This window comes from Lissotriton vulgaris, chromosome 9, assembly GCF_964263255.1.
Source record: "Lissotriton vulgaris chromosome 9, aLisVul1.2, whole genome shotgun sequence".
In the NCBI taxonomy this organism is placed as follows: Eukaryota; Metazoa; Chordata; class Amphibia; order Caudata; family Salamandridae; genus Lissotriton; species Lissotriton vulgaris.
In genome coordinates, this window is record NC_141697.1 from 540,851,296 (window position 1) to 540,870,910 (window position 19,615).

The 19,615-nt window shown below is 43.5% G+C and overlaps 10 non-coding genes across 10 annotated transcripts; all 10 read right to left on the bottom strand.

Annotated features, from left to right (window-relative positions):
• Positions 1–327: 327 nt before the first annotated feature.
• Positions 328–399, bottom strand: TRNAG-UCC (transfer RNA glycine (anticodon UCC)). The gene has a single exon. It is a non-coding gene; the product is annotated as a tRNA-Gly (tRNA).
• A 1,522-nt stretch (positions 400–1,921) lies between these two features.
• On the bottom strand, positions 1,922–1,993 carry TRNAG-CCC (transfer RNA glycine (anticodon CCC)). Its single transcript has one exon. It is a non-coding gene; the product is annotated as a tRNA-Gly (tRNA).
• A 3,127-nt stretch (positions 1,994–5,120) lies between these two features.
• Positions 5,121–5,192, bottom strand: TRNAG-CCC (transfer RNA glycine (anticodon CCC)). Its single transcript has one exon. It is a non-coding gene; the product is annotated as a tRNA-Gly (tRNA).
• A 1,533-nt stretch (positions 5,193–6,725) lies between these two features.
• On the bottom strand, positions 6,726–6,797 carry TRNAG-UCC (transfer RNA glycine (anticodon UCC)). The gene has a single exon. It is a non-coding gene; the product is annotated as a tRNA-Gly (tRNA).
• Positions 6,798–8,319: 1,522 nt separating this feature from the next.
• On the bottom strand, positions 8,320–8,391 carry TRNAR-CCU (transfer RNA arginine (anticodon CCU)). The gene has a single exon. It is a non-coding gene; the product is annotated as a tRNA-Arg (tRNA).
• Positions 8,392–9,923: 1,532 nt separating this feature from the next.
• Positions 9,924–9,995, bottom strand: TRNAG-UCC (transfer RNA glycine (anticodon UCC)). Its single transcript has one exon. It is a non-coding gene; the product is annotated as a tRNA-Gly (tRNA).
• Positions 9,996–13,109: 3,114 nt separating this feature from the next.
• TRNAG-UCC (transfer RNA glycine (anticodon UCC)) lies at positions 13,110–13,181 on the bottom strand. Its single transcript has one exon. It is a non-coding gene; the product is annotated as a tRNA-Gly (tRNA).
• A 1,512-nt stretch (positions 13,182–14,693) lies between these two features.
• On the bottom strand, positions 14,694–14,765 carry TRNAR-CCU (transfer RNA arginine (anticodon CCU)). Its single transcript has one exon. It is a non-coding gene; the product is annotated as a tRNA-Arg (tRNA).
• Positions 14,766–16,297: 1,532 nt separating this feature from the next.
• TRNAG-UCC (transfer RNA glycine (anticodon UCC)) lies at positions 16,298–16,369 on the bottom strand. Its single transcript has one exon. It is a non-coding gene; the product is annotated as a tRNA-Gly (tRNA).
• A 3,114-nt stretch (positions 16,370–19,483) lies between these two features.
• Positions 19,484–19,555, bottom strand: TRNAG-UCC (transfer RNA glycine (anticodon UCC)). The gene has a single exon. It is a non-coding gene; the product is annotated as a tRNA-Gly (tRNA).
• Between the last annotated feature and the right edge of the window lie 60 nt (positions 19,556–19,615).

Consider the following 19,615-nt stretch of genomic DNA (forward strand, 5'->3'; position numbering starts at 1 on the left):
CATATTTTTTTCAGAGGCTAAATATTGCCTCGGAAATGCTTTTTAACATAGAGATGCTGGAGTTAAAATGTCTGGTCGGGCCTCAGCCCTTTCATTGTCTGCCCACTGTAACATATTTTTTTACCAGTACATGTGAGTGGTGACTCTGCTTTATGAAACTTATCATATATTAGGACAATGAATATAGCAGAAGGGGCGATCGAAATGCTTGCCTACATATTTGTTTATTTTTTATATAATGGCTGATTAACCTCTTAATTATATTACCATTTTGTGAAATGTTGCTTTAAAATATATCCTGCTTGCAGAATATATAAGTATTTGTACTGCGTTGGCCGGGAATCGAACCCGGGTCAACTGCTTGGAAGGCAGCTATGCTCACCACTATACCACCAACGCCCTCTGATCTTTGTGCTCTCGGTTCTAAACATTAGGACCCTGAGTTCAATGACTATCATGCACCAGCTTCAATGGTGCATTTGGTTTAGATACCAACATGAAAAGCAATAGAAAGTTTTTGTAGAGGGTAAGGAACTGGGATTGAAACCAAGGACAAAGCTGTGCAGAAGAGAAGAATGGAAAGCAGCAATACAAATAATAGATATGAACACATAGAGGCAGCATGGGAAGCAAAGCAGAGAAGAGAAATAGAGAACATTCCATGAAATGCCCAGGAGATAGATAAGAGCAGAACAAAAAAGGGAAGAATGAAATTCAAAGCCTCCACATAAAAGTGTTTGAAGGTCCCACCAGTCATTCATGCTTATTATTGTGTGCCTTTACTTTCAAAGTACAGTGTGGAGCTTTTGACGATCCCTCTCTTGTATTTCAGCAGACACAGATAGTTGAGAAGTCTTTTCTCACATAGCTGGCACAAGCTTGCGCTTTTCCTTGCTGGTAGCGTGGAAATGACAGCTTGGTCCTTGGAAGTAAAATCAAGCAAAATTAGCAGAGGATGGTTTCGATCCATCGACCTCTGGGTTATGGGCCCAGCACGCTTCCGCTGCGCCACTCTGCTCCGTTGTGAAAGTGTTCTTTTTATGCAGATAAGGAGCATTAGGCAGAGTAGCATGGGATTGGTCTGGCTCTCACCTCATTTGCATAAGTATATCCCAAGGCATGCTGGGTGCAGAAAAACTTCATCTTCCCCTCTCACAATCAGTCATAACTGAAAGTCAGACACTCTTAGGCACTAGCCGTTTCAGGCCTTTATCAAGACAGTAGCTCTTGAACCATCTCTCTCTCGCTCTGTGATCCTAGCACTAGCATGCTCAGGATTTGGCTTTACCTTGGAGCCAGAGATATACCCGGTGAGGGCTTGCCCGGTGTGAGGCTTTTGAGCGTTTGGGAGCGTTCGGGACGTGAGTGGACGTTGGACAGGAAACTATGCGAATATGAAGCCTCCAACATTCCTGCTTCAGTGAGTGGTTCTTTCCATGGACATCTGACTCTTGGATTCCTCTCAACTTGCCTTCTGATAAAACATTTTGTGAGCAGCAGTTTCCTTCGACAGCTACAAGGTGGCGCTACATTCAGGTGAGAGCACAAGTATGCACAAAATGTTAGGGACTTTTGCCAGATTTATCGGTGGATCTTGCATATTTTTTCAGAGGCTAGATATTGCCTAGAAATGCTTTTTAACATAGAGATGCTGGAGTTACAATGTCTGGTCGGGCCTCAGCCCTTCCATTGTTTGCCCACTGTAACAAATTTATTACCAGCACATGTGTGTTGTGACTCTGCTTTATGAAACTTATCATATATTAGGACAATGTATGTAGCAGAAGGTGCGATTGAGATGTTTGCCCACGTATTTGTTTATTTTTTTATATATGGCTGATTAATCTGTTCGTGAAATTTCCATTTTGTGACATGTTGCATTACAATATATCCTGCTTGCAGAATATATAAGTATTTTCAGTGCGTTGGCCGGGAATCAAACCCGGGTCAACTGCTTGGGAAGCAGCTATGCTCACCACTATACCACCAACGCCCTCTGATGTGTTAGCTCTCGGTTCTAAATATTACGTTGCAGAAATCAATGACTATCTTGCACCAGCTTCAATGGTGCATTTGGTTTAGATACCAACATGAGAAGCAGTAGAACGTTTTTTGCAGAGGGTAAGGAACTGGGGATTGAAACCAAGGACAAAGTTGTGCAGAAGAGAAGAAATGAAAAGCAACAGTACAAATAGTAGAAATGAGCATATATAGGCAGCATGGGAAGCAAAGCAGGGAAGAGAAAGAGAACATTCCATGAAATGCCCAGGAGATATATAAGAGCAGAACAAAAAGGGAAGAATGAAATTCAAAGCATGCCCAGAAAGTTGTGTGAAGCTCCCACCAGTCAGTCATTTATGGTTATAATTGTGTGTCTTTACTTTCAAAGTACAGGGTTGTACCTTTCACGATCACTCTTGTATTACACAGACACGAATAGTTGAGAAGTCTTTTCTCACATAGCTGGCACAAGCTTGCACTTTTCCTTTCTGGCTATGTGGAAATGACAGCTTGGTCCTTGGAAGGAAAATCAAGCAAAATTAGCAGAGGATGGTTTCGATACATCGACCTCTGGGTTATGGGCCCAGCACGCTTCCGCTGCGCCACTCTGCTCCTTTGTGAAAGTGTTCTCTTTATGCAGATGAGGAGGCATTCAGAGAAGTGACGTGGGATTGGTCGGGCTCTCACCTCATTTGCCTAAGTATATCGCAAGGCATACTGGGTGCAGAAAATCTTTATCTTCCCCTCTCACAATCAGTCACAACTGAAAGTCCAGACCCTCTTATTCACTAGCCGTTTCAGGCCTTTAACAAGACAACAGCTCTCCGACGCTCTCTGTCTCTCTCTCTCTCTGTGATCCTAGTGCTTGCATGCTCAGTATTTGGCTTTACCTGGGAGCCAGAGATCTACCCGGTGAGGGCTTGCCGGTATAAGGCTTTAGAGCGTTTGGGAGCGTTCGGTACATGAGAGGACGTTGGACTGGAAGCTATGCAAATTTGAAGCATCCAAACTTCCTGCTGCAGTCGGAGGCTCTTTCCATGGACATCTGCCTTTTGGATTCCTCTAAACTTGCCCTCTGATGAAACATTTTGTGAGCTGCAGTTACCTCCGACGGCTACAAGGTGGTGCTACATTCAGGTGAGGGCACAAGTATGCACAAAATGTTGGGGACTTTTGCCAGATTTATTGCTGGATCTTGCATATTTTTTGCAGAGGCTAAATATTGCCTAGGAAATGCTTTTTAACATAGAGATGCTGGAGTTAAAATGTCTGGTCGGGCCTCAGCCCTTTCATTGTCTGCCCACTGTAACATATTTTTTTACCAGTACATGTGAGTGGTGACTCTGCTTTATGAAACTTATCATATATTAGGACAATGAATATAGCAGAAGGGGCGATCGAAATGCTTGCCTACATATTTGTTTATTTTTTATATAATGGCTGATTAACCTCTTAATTATATTACCATTTTGTGAAATGTTGCTTTAAAATATATCCTGCTTGCAGAATATATAAGTATTTGTACTGCGTTGGCCGGGAATCGAACCCTGGTCAACTGCTTGGAAGGCAGCTATGCTCACCACTATACCACCAACGCCCTCTGATCTTTGCGCTCTCGGTTCTAAACATTAGGACCCTGAGTTCAATGACTATCATGCACCAGCTTCAATGGTGCATTTGGTTTAGATACCAACATGAAAAGCAATAGAAAGTTTTTGTAGAGGGTAAGGAACTGGGATTGAAACCAAGGACAAAGCTGTGCAGAAGAGAAGAATGGAAAGCAGCAATACAAATAATAGATATGAACACATAGAGGCAGCATGGGAAGCAAAGCAGGGAAGAGAAATAGAGAACATTCCATGAAATGCCCAGGAGATAGATAAGAGCAAAACAAAAAAGGGAAGAATGAAATTCAAAGCCTCCACATAAAAGTGTTTGAAGGTCCCACCAATCATTCATGCTTATTATTGTGTGCCTTTACTTTCAAAGTACAGTGTGGAGCTTTTGACGATCCCTCTCTTGTATTTCAGCAGACACAGATAGTTGAGAAGTCTTTTCTCACATAGCTGGCACAAGCTTGCGCTTTTCCTTGCTGGTAGCGTGGAAATGACAGCTTGGTCCTTGGAAGTAAAATCAAGCAAAATTAGCAGAGGATGGTTTCGATCCATCGACCTCTGGGTTATGGGCCCAGCACGCTTCCGCTGCGCCACTCTGCTCCGTTGTGAAAGTGTTCTTTTTATGCAGATAAGGAGCATTAGGCAGAGTAGCATGGGATTGGTCTGGCTCTCACCTCATTTGCATAAGTATATCCCAAGGCATGCTGGGTGCAGAAAAACTTCATCTTCCCCTCTCACAATCAGTCATAACTGAAAGTCAGACACTCTTAGGCACTAGCCGTTTCAGGCCTTTATCAAGACAGTAGCTCTTGAACCATCTCTCTCTCGCTCTGTGATCCTAGCACTAGCATGCTCAGGATTTGGCTTTACCTTGGAGCCAGAGATATACCCGGTGAGGGCTTGCCCGGTGTGAGGCTTTTGAGCGTTTGGGAGCGTTCGGGACGTGAGTGGACGTTGGACAGAAAACTATGCGAATATGAAGCCTCCAACATTCCTGCTTCAGTGAGTGGTTCTTTCCATGGACATCTGACTCTTGGATTCCTCTCAACTTGCCTTCTGATAAAACATTTTGTGAGCAGCAGTTTCCTTCGACAGCTACAAGGTGGCGCTACATTCAGGTGAGAGCACAAGTATGCACAAAATGTTAGGGACTTTTGCCAGATTTATCGGTGGATCTTGCATATTTTTTCAGAGGCTAGATATTGCCTAGAAATGCTTTTTAACATAGAGATGCTGGAGTTACAATGTCTGGTCGGGCCTCAGCCCTTCCATTGTTTGCCCACTGTAACAAATTTATTACCAGCACATGTGTGTTGTGACTCTGCTTTATGAAACTTATCATATATTAGGACAATGTATGTAGCAGAAGGTGCGATTGAGATGTTTGCCCACGTATTTGTTTATTTTTTTATATATGGCTGATTAATCTGTTCGTGAAATTTCCATTTTGTGACATGTTGCATTACAATATATCCTGCTTGCAGAATATATAAGTATTTTCAGTGCGTTGGCCGGGAATCGAACCCGGGTCAACTGCTTGGGAAGCAGCTATGCTCACCACTATACCACCAACGCCCTCTGATGTGTTAGCTCTCGGTTCTAAATATTACGTTGCAGAAATCAATGACTATCTTGCACCAGCTTCAATGGTGCATTTGGTTTAGATACCAACATGAGAAGCAGTAGAACGTTTTTTGCAGAGGGTAAGGAACTGGGGATTGAAACCAAGGACAAAGTTGTGCAGAAGAGAAGAAATGAAAAGCAACAGTACAAATAGTAGAAATGAGCATATATAGGCAGCATGGGAAGCAAAGCAGGGAAGAGAAAGAGAACATTCCATGAAATGCCCAGGAGATAGATAAGAGCAGAACAAAAAGGGAAGAATGAAATTCAAAGCATGCCCAGAAAGTTGTGTGAAGCTCCCACCAGTCAGTCATTTATGGTTATAATTGTGTGTCTTTACTTTCAAAGTACAGGGTTGTACCTTTCACGATCACTCTTGTATTACACAGACACGAATAGTTGAGAAGTCTTTTCTCACATAGCTGGCACAAGCTTGCACTTTTCCTTTCTGGCTATGTGGAAATGACAGCTTGGTCCTTGGAAGGAAAATCAAGCAAAATTAGCAGAGGATGGTTTCGATCCATCGACCTCTGGGTTATGGGCCCAGCACGCTTCCGCTGCGCCACTCTGCTCCTTTGTGAAAGTGTTCTCTTTATGCAGATGAGGAGGCATTCAGAGAAGTGACGTGGGATTGGTCGGGCTCTCACCTCATTTGCCTAAGTATATCGCAAGGCATGCTGGGTGCAGAAAATCTTTATCTTCCCCTCTCACAATCAGTCACAACTGAAAGTCCAGACCCTCTTAGGCACTAGCCGTTTCAGGCCTTTAACAAGACAACAGCTCTCCGACGCTCTCTGTCTCTCTCTCTCTCTGTGATCCTAGTGCTTGCATGCTCAGTATTTGGCTTTTCCTGGGAGCCAGAGATCTACCCGGTGAGGGCTTGCCGGTATAAGGCTTTAGAGCGTTTGGGAGCGTTCGGTACATGAGAGGACGTTGGACTGGAAGCTATGCAAATTTGAAGCATCCAAACTTCCTGCTGCAGTCGGAGGCTCTTTCCATGGACATCTGCCTTTTGGATTCCTCTAAACTTGCCCTCTGATGAAACATTTTGTGAGCTGCAGTTACCTCCGACGGCTACAAGGTGGTGCTACATTCAGGTGAGGGCACAAGTATGCACAAAATGTTGGGGACTTTTGCCAGATTTATTGCTGGACCTTGCATATTTTTTTCAGAGGCTAAATATTGCCTCGGAAATGCTTTTTAACATAGAGATGCTGGAGTTAAAATGTCTGGTCGGGCCTCAGCCCTTTCATTGTCTGCCCACTGTAACATATTTTTTTACCAGTACATGTGAGTGGTGACTCTGCTTTATGAAACTTATCATATATTAGGACAATGAATATAGCAGAAGGGGCGATCGAAATGCTTGCCTACATATTTGTTTATTTTTTATATAATGGCTGATTAACCTCTTAATTATATTACCATTTTGTGAAATGTTGCTTTAAAATATATCCTGCTTGCAGAATATATAAGTATTTGTACTGCGTTGGCCGGGAATCGAACCCGGGTCAACTGCTCGGAAGGCAGCTATGCTCACCACTATACCACCAACGCCCTCTGATCTTTGTGCTCTCGGTTCTAAACATTAGGACCCTGAGTTCAATGACTATCATGCACCAGCTTCAATGGTGCATTTGGTTTAGATACCAACATGAAAAGCAATAGAAAGTTTTTGTAGAGGGTAAGGAACTGGGATTGAAACCAAGGACAAAGCTGTGCAGAAGAGAAGAATGGAAAGCAGCAATACAAATAATAGATATGAACACATAGAGGCAGCATGGGAAGCAAAGCAGGGAAGAGAAATAGAGAACATTCCATGAAATGCCCAGGAGATAGATAAGAGCAGAACAAAAAAGGGAAGAATGAAATTCAAAGCCTCCACATAAAAGTGTTTGAAGGTCCCACCAGTCATTCATGCTTATTATTGTGTGCCTTTACTTTCAAAGTACAGTGTGGAGCTTTTGACGATCCCTCTCTTGTATTTCAGCAGACACAGATAGTTGAGAAGTCTTTTCTCACATAGCTGGCACAAGCTTGCGCTTTTCCTTGCTGGTAGCGTGGAAATGACAGCTTGGTCCTTGGAAGTAAAATCAAGCAAAATTAGCAGAGGATGGTTTCGATCCATCGACCTCTGGGTTATGGGCCCAGCACGCTTCCGCTGCGCCACTCTGCTCCGTTGTGAAAGTGTTCTTTTTATGCAGATAAGGAGCATTAGGCAGAGTAGCATGGGATTGGTCTGGCTCTCACCTCATTTGCATAAGTATATCCCAAGGCATGCTGGGTGCAGAAAAACTTCATCTTCCCCTCTCACAATCAGTCATAACTGAAAGTCAGACACTCTTAGGCACTAGCCGTTTCAGGCCTTTATCAAGACAGTAGCTCTTGAACCATCTCTCTCTCGCTCTGTGATCCTAGCACTAGCATGCTCAGGATTTGGCTTTACCTTGGAGCCAGAGATATACCCGGTGAGGGCTTGCCCGGTGTGAGGCTTTTGAGCGTTTGGGAGCGTTCGGGACGTGAGTGGACGTTGGACAGGAAACTATGCGAATATGAAGCCTCCAACATTCCTGCTTCAGTGAGTGGTTCTTTCCATGGACATCTGACTCTTGGATTCCTCTCAACTTGCCTTCTGATAAAACATTTTGTGAGCAGCAGTTTCCTTCGACAGCTACAAGGTGGCGCTACATTCAGGTGAGAGCACAAGTATGCACAAAATGTTAGGGACTTTTGCCAGATTTATCGGTGGATCTTGCATATTTTTTCAGAGGCTAGATATTGCCTAGAAATGCTTTTTAACATAGAGATGCTGGAGTTACAATGTCTGGTCGGGCCTCAGCCCTTCCATTGTTTGCCCACTGTAACAAATTTATTACCAGCACATGTGTGTTGTGACTCTGCTTTATGAAACTTATCATATATTAGGACAATGTATGTAGCAGAAGGTGCGATTGAGATGTTTGCCCACGTATTTGTTTATTTTTTTATATATGGCTGATTAATCTGTTCGTGAAATTTCCATTTTGTGACATGTTGCATTACAATATATCCTGCTTGCAGAATATATAAGTATTTTCAGTGCGTTGGCCGGGAATCAAACCCGGGTCAACTGCTTAGGAAGCAGCTATGCTCACCACTATACCACCAACACCCTCTGATGTGTTAGCTCTCGGTTCTAAATATTACGTTGCAGAAATCAATGACTATCTTGCACCAGCTTCAATGGTGCATTTGGTTTAGATACCAACATGAGAAGCAGTAGAACGTTTTTTGCAGAGGGTAAGGAACTGGGGATTGAAACCAAGGACAAAGTTGTGCAGAAGAGAAGAAATGAAAAGCAACAGTACAAATAGTAGAAATGAGCATATATAGGCAGCATGGGAAGCAAAGCAGGGAAGAGAAAGAGAACATTCCATGAAATGCCCAGGAGATATATAAGAGCAGAACAAAAAGGGAAGAATGAAATTCAAAGCATGCCCAGAAAGTTGTGTGAAGCTCCCACCAGTCAGTCATTTATGGTTATAATTGTGTGTCTTTACTTTCAAAGTACAGGGTTGTACCTTTCACGATCACTCTTGTATTACACAGACACGAATAGTTGAGAAGTCTTTTCTCACATAGCTGGCACAAGCTTGCACTTTTCCTTTCTGGCTATGTGGAAATGACAGCTTGGTCCTTGGAAGGAAAATCAAGCAAAATTAGCAGAGGATGGTTTCGATACATCGACCTCTGGGTTATGGGCCCAGCACGCTTCCGCTGCGCCACTCTGCTCCTTTGTGAAAGTGTTCTCTTTATGCAGATGAGGAGGCATTCAGAGAAGTGACGTGGGATTGGTCGGGCTCTCACCTCATTTGCCTAAGTATATCGCAAGGCATGCTGGGTGCAGAAAATCTTTATCTTCCCCTCTCACAATCAGTCACAACTGAAAGTCCAGACCCTCTTAGGCACTAGCCGTTTCAGGCCTTTAACAAGACAACAGCTCTCCGACGCTCTCTGTCTCTCTCTCTCTCTGTGATCCTAGTGCTTGCATGCTCAGTATTTGGCTTTTCCTGGGAGCCAGAGATCTACCCGGTGAGGGCTTGCCGGTATAAGGCTTTAGAGCGTTTGGGAGCGTTCGGTACATGAGAGGACGTTGGACTGGAAGCTATGCAAATTTGAAGCATCCAAACTTCCTGCTGCAGTCGGAGGCTCTTTCCATGGACATCTGCCTTTTGGATTCCTCTAAACTTGCCCTCTGATGAAACATTTTGTGAGCTGCAGTTACCTCCGACGGCTACAAGGTGGTGCTACATTCAGGTGAGGGCACAAGTATGCACAAAATGTTGGGGACTTTTGCCAGATTTATTGCTGGATCTTGCATATTTTTTCAGAGGCTAAATATTGCCTAGGAAATGCTTTTTAACATAGAGATGCTGGAGTTAAAATGTCTGGTTGGGCCTCAGCCCTTTCATTGTCTGCCCACTGTAACATATTTTTTTACCAGTACATGTGAGTGGTGACTCTGCTTTATGAAACTTATCATATATTAGGACAATGAATATAGCAGAAGGGGCGATCGAAATGCTTGCCTACATATTTGTTTATTTTTTATATAATGGCTGATTAACCTCTTAATTATATTACCATTTTGTGAAATGTTGCTTTAAAATATATCCTGCTTGCAGAATATATAAGTATTTGTACTGCGTTGGCCGGGAATCGAACCCGGGTCAACTGCTTGGAAGGCAGCTATGCTCACCACTATACCACCAACGCCCTCTGATCTTTGCGCTCTCGGTTCTAAACATTAGGACCCTGAATTCAATGACTATCATGCACCAGCTTCAATGGTGCATTTGGTTTAGATACCAACATGAAAAGCAATAGAAAGTTTTTGTAGAGGGTAAGGAACTGGGATTGAAACCAAGGACAAAGCTGTGCAGAAGAGAAGAATGGAAAGCAGCAATACAAATAATAGATATGAACACATAGAGGCAGCATGGGAAGCAAAGCAGGGAAGAGAAATAGAGAACATTCCATGAAATGCCCAGGAGATAGATAAGAGCAGAACAAAAAAGGGAAGAATGAAATTCAAAGCCTCCACATAAAAGTGTTTGAAGGTCCCACCAGTCATTCATGCTTATTATTGTGTGCCTTTACTTTCAAAGTACAGTGTGGAGCCTTTGACGATCCCTCTCTTGTATTTCAGCAGACACAGATAGTTGAGAAGTCTTTTCTCACATAGCTGGCACAAGCTTGCGCTTTTCCTTGCTGGTAGCGTGGAAATGACAGCTTGGTCCTTGGAAGTAAAATCAAGCAAAATTAGCAGAGGATGGTTTCGATCCATCGACCTCTGGGTTATGGGCCCAGCACGCTTCCGCTGCGCCACTCTGCTCCCTTGTGAAAGTGTTCTTTTTATGCAGATAAGGAGCATTAGGCAGAGTAGCATGGGATTGGTCTGGCTCTCACCTCATTTGCATAAGTATATCCCAAGGCATGCTGGGTGCAGAAAAACTTCATCTTCCCCTCTCACAATCAGTCATAACTGAAAGTCAGACACTCTTAGGCACTAGCCGTTTCAGGCCTTTATCAAGACAGTAGCTCTTGAACCATCTCTCTCTCGCTCTGTGATCCTAGCACTAGCATGCTCAGGATTTGGCTTTACCTTGGAGCCAGAGATATACCCGGTGAGGGCTTGCCCGGTGTGAGGCTTTTGAGCGTTTGGGAGCGTTGTGGACGTTGGACAGGAAACTATGCGAATATGAAGCCTCCAACATTCCTGCTTCAGTGAGTGGTTCTTTCCATGGACATCTGACTCTTGGATTCCTCTCAACTTGCCTTCTGATAAAACATTTTGTGAGCAGCAGTTTCCTTCGACAGCTACAAGGTGGCGCTACATTCAGGTGAGAGCACAAGTATGCACAAAATGTTAGGGACTTTTGCCAGATTTATCGGTGGATCTTGCATATTTTTTTCAGAGGCTAGATATTGCCTAGAAATGCTTTTTAACATAGAGATGCTGGAGTTACAATGTCTGGTCGGGCCTCAGCCCTTCCATTGTTTGCCCACTGTAACAAATTTATTACCAGCACATGTGTGTTGTGACTCTGCTTTATGAAACTTATCATATATTAGGACAATGTATGTAGCAGAAGGTGCGATTGAGATGTTTGCCCACGTATTTGTTTATTTTTTTATATATGGCTGATTAATCTGTTCGTGAAATTTCCATTTTGTGACATGTTGCATTACAATATATCCTGCTTGCAGAATATATAAGTATTTTCAGTGCGTTGGCCGGGAATAGAACCCGGGTCAACTGCTTGGGAAGCAGCTATGCTCACCACTATACCACCAACGCCCTCTGATGTGTTAGCTCTCGGTTCTAAATATTACGTTGCAGAAATCAATGACTATCTTGCACCAGCTTCAATGGTGCATTTGGTTTAGATACCAACATGAGAAGCAGTAGAACGTTTTTTGCAGAGGGTAAGGAACTGGGGATTGAAACCAAGGACAAAGTTGTGCAGAAGAGAAGAAATGAAAAGCAACAGTACAAATAGTAGAAATGAGCATATATAGGCAGCATGGGAAGCAAAGCAGGGAAGAGAAAGAGAACATTCCATGAAATGCCCAGGAGATAGATAAGAGCAGAACAAAAAGGGAAGAATGAAATTCAAAGCATGCCCAGAAAGTTGTGTGAAGCTCCCACCAGTCATTTATGGTTATAATTGTGTGTCTTTACTTTCAAAGTACAGGGTTGTACCTTTCACGATCACTCTTGTATTACACAGACACGAATAGTTGAGAAGTCTTTTCTCACATAGCTGGTACAAGCTTGCACTTTTCCTTTCTGGCTATGTGGAAATGACAGCTTGGTCCTTGGAAGGAAAATCAAGCAAAATTAGCAGAGGATGGTTTCGATCCATCGACCTCTGGGTTATGGGCCCAGCACGCTTCCGCTGCGCCACTCTGCTCCTTTGTGAAAGTGTTCTCTTTATGCAGATGAGGAGGCATTCAGAGAAGTGACGTGGGATTGGTCGGGCTCTCACCTCATTTGCCTAAGTATATCGCAAGGCATGCTGGGTGCAGAAAATCTTTATCTTCCCCTCTCACAATCAGTCACAACTGAAAGTCCAGACCCTCTTAGGCACTAGCCGTTTCAGGCCTTTAACAAGACAACAGCTCTCCGACGCTCTCTGTCTCTCTCTCTCTCTGTGATCCTAGTGCTTGCATGCTCAGTATTTGGCTTTTCCTGGGAGCCAGAGATCTACCCGGTGAGGGCTTGCCGGTATAAGGCTTTAGAGCGTTTGGGAGCGTTCGGTACATGAGAGGACGTTGGACTGGAAGCTATGCAAATTTGAAGCATCCAAACTTCCTGCTGCAGTCGGAGGCTCTTTCCATGGACATCTGCCTTTTGGATTCCTCTAAACTTGCCCTCTGATGAAACATTTTGTGAGCTGCAGTTACCTCCGACGGCTACAAGGTGGTGCTACATTCAGGTGAGGGCACAAGTATGCACAAAATGTTGGGGACTTTTGCCAGATTTATTGCTGGACCTTGCATATTTTTTTCAGAGGCTAAATATTGCCTCGGAAATGCTTTTTAACATAGAGATGCTGGAGTTAAAATGTCTGGTCGGGCCTCAGCCCTTTCATTGTCTGCCCACTGTAACATATTTTTTTACCAGTACATGTGAGTGGTGACTCTGCTTTATGAAACTTATCATATATTAGGACAATGAATATAGCAGAAGGGGCGATCGAAATGCTTGCCTACATATTTGTTTATTTTTTATATAATGGCTGATTAACCTCTTAATTATATTACCATTTTGTGAAATGTTGCTTTAAAATATATCCTGCTTGCAGAATATATAAGTATTTGTACTGCGTTGGCCGGGAATCGAACCCGGGTCAACTGCTTGGAAGGCAGCTATGCTCACCACTATACCACCAACGCCCTCTGATCTTTGTGCTCTCGGTTCTAAACATTAGGACCCTGAGTTCAATGACTATCATGCACCAGCTTCAATGGTGCATTTGGTTTAGATACCAACATGAAAAGCAATAGAAAGTTTTTGTAGAGGGTAAGGAACTGGGATTGAAACCAAGGACAAAGCTGTGCAGAAGAGAAGAATGGAAAGCAGCAATACAAATAATAGATATGAACACATAGAGGCAGCATGGGAAGCAAAGCAGGGAAGAGAAATAGAGAACATTCCATGAAATGCCCAGGAGATAGATAAGAGCAGAACAAAAAAGGGAAGAATGAAATTCAAAGCCTCCACATAAAAGTGTTTGAAGGTCCCACCAGTCATTCATGCTTATTATTGTGTGCCTTTACTTTCAAAGTACAGTGTGGAGCTTTTGACGATCCCTCTCTTGTATTTCAGCAGACACAGATAGTTGAGAAGTCTTTTCTCACATAGCTGGCACAAGCTTGCGCTTTTCCTTGCTGGTAGCGTGGAAATGACAGCTTGGTCCTTGGAAGTAAAATCAAGCAAAATTAGCAGAGGATGGTTTCGATCCATCGACCTCTGGGTTATGGGCCCAGCACGCTTCCGCTGCGCCACTCTGCTCCGTTGTGAAAGTGTTCTTTTTATGCAGATAAGGAGCATTAGGCAGAGTAGCATGGGATTGGTCTGGCTCTCACCTCATTTGCATAAGTATATCCCAAGGCATGCTGGGTGCAGAAAAACTTCATCTTCCCCTCTCACAATCAGTCATAACTGAAAGTCAGACACTCTTAGGCACTAGCCGTTTCAGGCCTTTATCAAGACAGTAGCTCTTGAACCATCTCTCTCTCGCTCTGTGATCCTAGCACTAGCATGCTCAGGATTTGGCTTTACCTTGGAGCCAGAGATATACCCGGTGAGGGCTTGCCCGGTGTGAGGCTTTTGAGCGTTTGGGAGCGTTGTGGACGTTGGACAGGAAACTATGCGAATATGAAGCCTCCAACATTCCTGCTTCAGTGAGTGGTTCTTTCCATGGACATCTGACTCTTGGATTCCTCTCAACTTGCCTTCTGATAAAACATTTTGTGAGCAGCAGTTTCCTTCGACAGCTACAAGGTGGCGCTACATTCAGGTGAGAGCACAAGTATGCACAAAATGTTAGGGACTTTTGCCAGATTTATCGGTGGATCTTGCATATTTTTTCAGAGGCTAGATATTGCCTAGAAATGCTTTTTAACATAGAGATGCTGGAGTTACAATGTCTGGTCGGGCCTCAGCCCTTCCATTGTTTGCCCACTGTAACAAATTTATTACCAGCACATGTGTGTTGTGACTCTGCTTTATGAAACTTATCATATATTAGGACAATGTATGTAGCAGAAGGTGCGATTGAGATGTTTGCCCACGTATTTGTTTATTTTTTTATATATGGCTGATTAATCTGTTCGTGAAATTTCCATTTTGTGACATGTTGCATTACAATATATCCTGCTTGCAGAATATATAAGTATTTTCAGTGCGTTGGCCGGGAATCAAACCCGGGTCAACTGCTTAGGAAGCAGCTATGCTCACCACTATACCACCAACGCCCTCTGATGTGTTAGCTCTCGGTTCTAAATATTACGTTGCAGAAATCAATGACTATCTTGCACCAGCTTCAATGGTGCATTTGGTTTAGATACCAACATGAGAAGCAGTAGAACGTTTTTTGCAGAGGGTAAGGAACTGGGGATTGAAACCAAGGACAAAGTTGTGCAGAAGAGAAGAAATGAAAAGCAACAGTACAAATAGTAGAAATGAGCATATATAGGCAGCATGGGAAGCAAAGCAGGGAAGAGAAAGAGAACATTCCATGAAATGCCCAGGAGATATATAAGAGCAGAACAAAAAGGGAAGAATGAAATTCAAAGCATGCCCAGAAAGTTGTGTGAAGCTCCCACCAGTCAGTCATTTATGGTTATAATTGTGTGTCTTTACTTTCAAAGTACAGGGTTGTACCTTTCACGATCACTCTTGTATTACACAGACACGAATAGTTGAGAAGTCTTTTCTCACATAGCTGGCACAAGCTTGCACTTTTCCTTTCTGGCTATGTGGAAATGACAGCTTGGTCCTTGGAAGGAAAATCAAGCAAAATTAGCAGAGGATGGTTTCGATACATCGACCTCTGGGTTATGGGCCCAGCACGCTTCCGCTGCGCCACTCTGCTCCTTTGTGAAAGTGTTCTCTTTATGCAGATGAGGAGGCATTCAGAGAAGTGACGTGGGATTGGTCGGGCTCTCACCTCATTTGCCTAAGTATATCGCAAGGCATGCTGGGTGCAGAAAATCTTTATCTTCCCCTCTCACAATCAGTCACAACTGAAAGTCCAGACCCTCTTAGGCACTAGCCGTTTCAGGCCTTTAACAAGACAACAGCTCTCCGACGCTCTCTGTCTCTCTCTCTCTCTGTGATCCTAGTGCTTGCATGCTCAGTATTTGGCTTTTCCTGGGAGCCAGAGATCTACCCGGTGAGGGCTTGCCGGTATAAGGCTTTAGAGCGTTTGGGAGCGTTCGGTACATGAGAGGACGTTGGACTGGAAGCTATGCAAATTTGAAGCATCCAAACTTCCTGCTGCAGTCGGAGGCTCTTTCCATGGACATCTGCCTTTTGGATTCCTCTAAACTTGCCCTCTGATGAAACATTTTGTGAGCTGCAGTTACCTCCGACGGCTACAAGGTGGTGCTACATTCAGGTGAGGGCACAAGTATGCACAAAATGTTGGGGACTTTTGCCAGATTTATTGCTGGATCTTGCATATTTTTTCAGAGGCTAAATATTGCCTAGGAAATGCTTTTTAACATAGAGATGCTGGAGTTAAAATGTCTGGTTGGGCCTCAGCCCTTTCATTGTCTGCCCACTGTAACATATTTTTTTACCAGTACATGTGAGTGGTGACTCTGCTTTATGAAACTTATCATATATTAGGACAATGAATATAGCAGAAGGGGCGATCGAAATGCTTGCCTACATATTTGTTTATTTTTTATATAATGGCTGATTAACCTCTTAATTATATTACCATTTTGTGAAATGTTGCTTTAAAATATATCCTGCTTGCAGAATATATAAGTATTTGTACTGCGTTGGCCGGGAATCGAACCCGGGTCAACTGCTTGGAAGGCAGCTATGCTCACCACTATACCACCAACGCCCTCTGATCTTTGCGCTCTCGGTTCTAAACATTAGGACCCTGAGTTCAATGACTATCATGCACCAGCTTCAATGGTGCATTTGGTTTAGATACCAACATGAAAAGCAATAGAAAGTTTTTGTAGAGGGTAAGGAACTGGGATTGAAACCAAGGACAAAGCTGTGCAGAAGAGAAGAATGGAAAGCAGCAATACAAATAATAGATATGAACACATAGAGGCAGCATGGGAAGCAAAGCAGGGAAGAGAAATAGAGAACATTCCATGAAATGCCCAGGAGATAGATAAGAGCAGAACAAAAAAGGGAAGAATGAAATTCAAAGCCTCCACATAAAAGTGTTTGAAGGTCCCACCAGTCATTCATGCTTATTATTGTGTGCCTTTACTTTCAAAGTACAGTGTGGAGCCTTTGACGATCCCTCTCTTGTATTTCAGCAGACACAGATAGTTGAGAAGTCTTTTCTCACATAGCTGGCACAAGCTTGCGCTTTTCCTTGCTGGTAGCGTGGAAATGACAGCTTGGTCCTTGGAAGTAAAATCAAGCAAAATTAGCAGAGGATGGTTTCGATCCATCGACCTCTGGGTTATGGGCCCAGCACGCTTCCGCTGCGCCACTCTGCTCCCTTGTGAAAGTGTTCTTTTTATGCAGATAAGGATCATTAGGCAGAGTAGCATGGGATTGGTCTGGCTCTCACCTCATTTGCATAAGTATATCCCAAGGCATGCTGGGTGCAGAAAAACTTCATCTTCCCCTCTCACAATCAGTCATAACTGAAAGTCAGACACTCTTAGGCACTAGCCGTTTCAGGCCTTTATCAAGACAGTAGCTCTTGAACCATCTCTCTCTCGCTCTGTGATCCTAGCACTAGCATGCTCAGGATTTGGCTTTACCTTGGAGCCAGAGATATACCCGGTGAGGGCTTGCCCGGTGTGAGGCTTTTGAGCGTTTGGGAGCGTTGTGGACGTTGGACAGGAAACTATGCGAATATGAAGCCTCCAACATTCCTGCTTCAGTGAGTGGTTCTTTCCATGGACATCTGACTCTTGGATTCCTCTCAACTTGCCTTCTGATAAAACATTTTGTGAGCAGCAGTTTCCTTCGACAGCTACAAGGTGGCGCTACATTCAGGTGAGAGCACAAGTATGCACAAAATGTTAGGGACTTTTGCCAGATTTATCGGTGGATCTTGCATATTTTTTTCAGAGGCTAGATATTGCCTAGAAATGCTTTTTAACATAGAGATGCTGGAGTTACAATGTCTGGTCGGGCCTCAGCCCTTCCATTGTTTGCCCACTGTAACAAATTTATTACCAGCACATGTGTGTTGTGACTCTGCTTTATGAAACTTATCATATATTAGGACAATGTATGTAGCAGAAGGTGCGATTGAGATGTTTGCCCACGTATTTGTTTATTTTTTTATATATGGCTGATTAATCTGTTCGTGAAATTTCCATTTTGTGACATGTTGCATTACAATATATCCTGCTTGCAGAATATATAAGTATTTTCAGTGCGTTGGCCGGGAATAGAACCCGGGTCAACTGCTTGGGAAGCAGCTATGCTCACCACTATACCACCAACGCCCTCTGATGTGTTAGCTCTCGGTTCTAAATATTACGTTGCAGAAATCAATGACTATCTTGCACCAGCTTCAATGGTGCATTTGGTTTAGATACCAACATGAGAAGCAGTAGAACGTTTTTTGCAGAGGGTAAGGAACTGGGGATTGAAACCAAGGACAAAGTTGTGCAGAAGAGAAGAAATGAAAAGCAACAGTACAAATAGTAGAAATGAGCATATATAGGCAGCATGGGAAGCAAAGCAGGGAAGAGAAAGAGAACATTCCATGAAATGCCCAGGAGATAGATAAGAGCAGAACAAAAAGGGAAGAATGAAATTCAAAGCATGCCCAGAAAGTTGTGTGAAGCTCCCACCAGTCATTTATGGTTATAATTGTGTGTCTTTACTTTCAAAGTACAGGGTTGTACCTTTCACGATCACTCTTGTATTACACAGACACGAATAGTTGAGAAGTCTTTTCTCACATAGCTGGTACAAGCTTGCACTTTTCCTTTCTGGCTATGTGGAAATGACAGCTTGGTCCTTGGAAGGAAAATCAAGCAAAATTAGCAGAGGATGGTTTCGATCCATCGACCTCTGGGTTATGGGCCCAGCACGCTTCCGCTGCGCCACTCTGCTCCTTTGTGAAAGTGTTCTCTTTATGCAGATGAGGAGGCATTCAGAGAAGTGACGTGGGATTGGTCGGGCTCTCACCTCATTTGCCTAAGTATATCGCAAGGCATGCTGGGTGCAGAAAATCTTTATCTTCCCCTCTCACAATCAGTCACAACTGAAAGTCCAGACCCTCTTAGGCACTAGCCGTTTCAGGCCTTTAACAAGACAACAGCTCTCCGACGCTCTCTGTCTCTCTCTCTCTCTGTGATCCTAGTGCTTGCATGCTCAGTATTTGGCTTTTCCTGGGAGCCAGAGATCTACCCGGTGAGGGCTTGCCGGTATAAGGCTTTAGAGCGTTTGGGAGCGTTCGGTACATGAGAGGACGTTGGACTGGAAGCTATGCAAATTTGAAGCATCCAAACTTCCTGCTGCAGTCGGAGGCTCTTTCCATGGACATCTGCCTTTTGGATTCCTCTAAACTTGCCCTCTGATGAAACATTTTGTGAGCTGCAGTTACCTCCGACGGCTACAAGGTGGTGCTACATTCAGGTGAGGGCACAAGTATGCACAAAATGTTGGGGACTTTTGCCAGATTTATTGCTGGACCTTGCATATTTTTTTCAGAGGCTAAATATTGCCTCGGAAATGCTTTTTAACATAGAGATGCTGGAGTTAAAATGTCTGGTCGGGCCTCAGCCCTTTCATTGTCTGCCCACTGTAACATATTTTTTTACCAGTACATGTGAGTGGTGACTCTGCTTTATGAAACTTATCATATATTAGGACAATGAATATAGCAGAAGGGGCGATCGAAATGCTTGCCTACATATTTGTTTATTTTTTATATAATGGCTGATTAACCTCTTAATTATATTACCATTTTGTGAAATGTTGCTTTAAAATATATCCTGCTTGCAGAATATATAAGTATTTGTACTGCGTTGGCCGGGAATCGAACCCGGGTCAACTGCTTGGAAGGCAGCTATGCTCACCACTATACCACCAACGCCCTCTGATCTTTGTGCTCTCGGTTCTAAACATTAGGACCCTGAGTTCAATGACTATCATG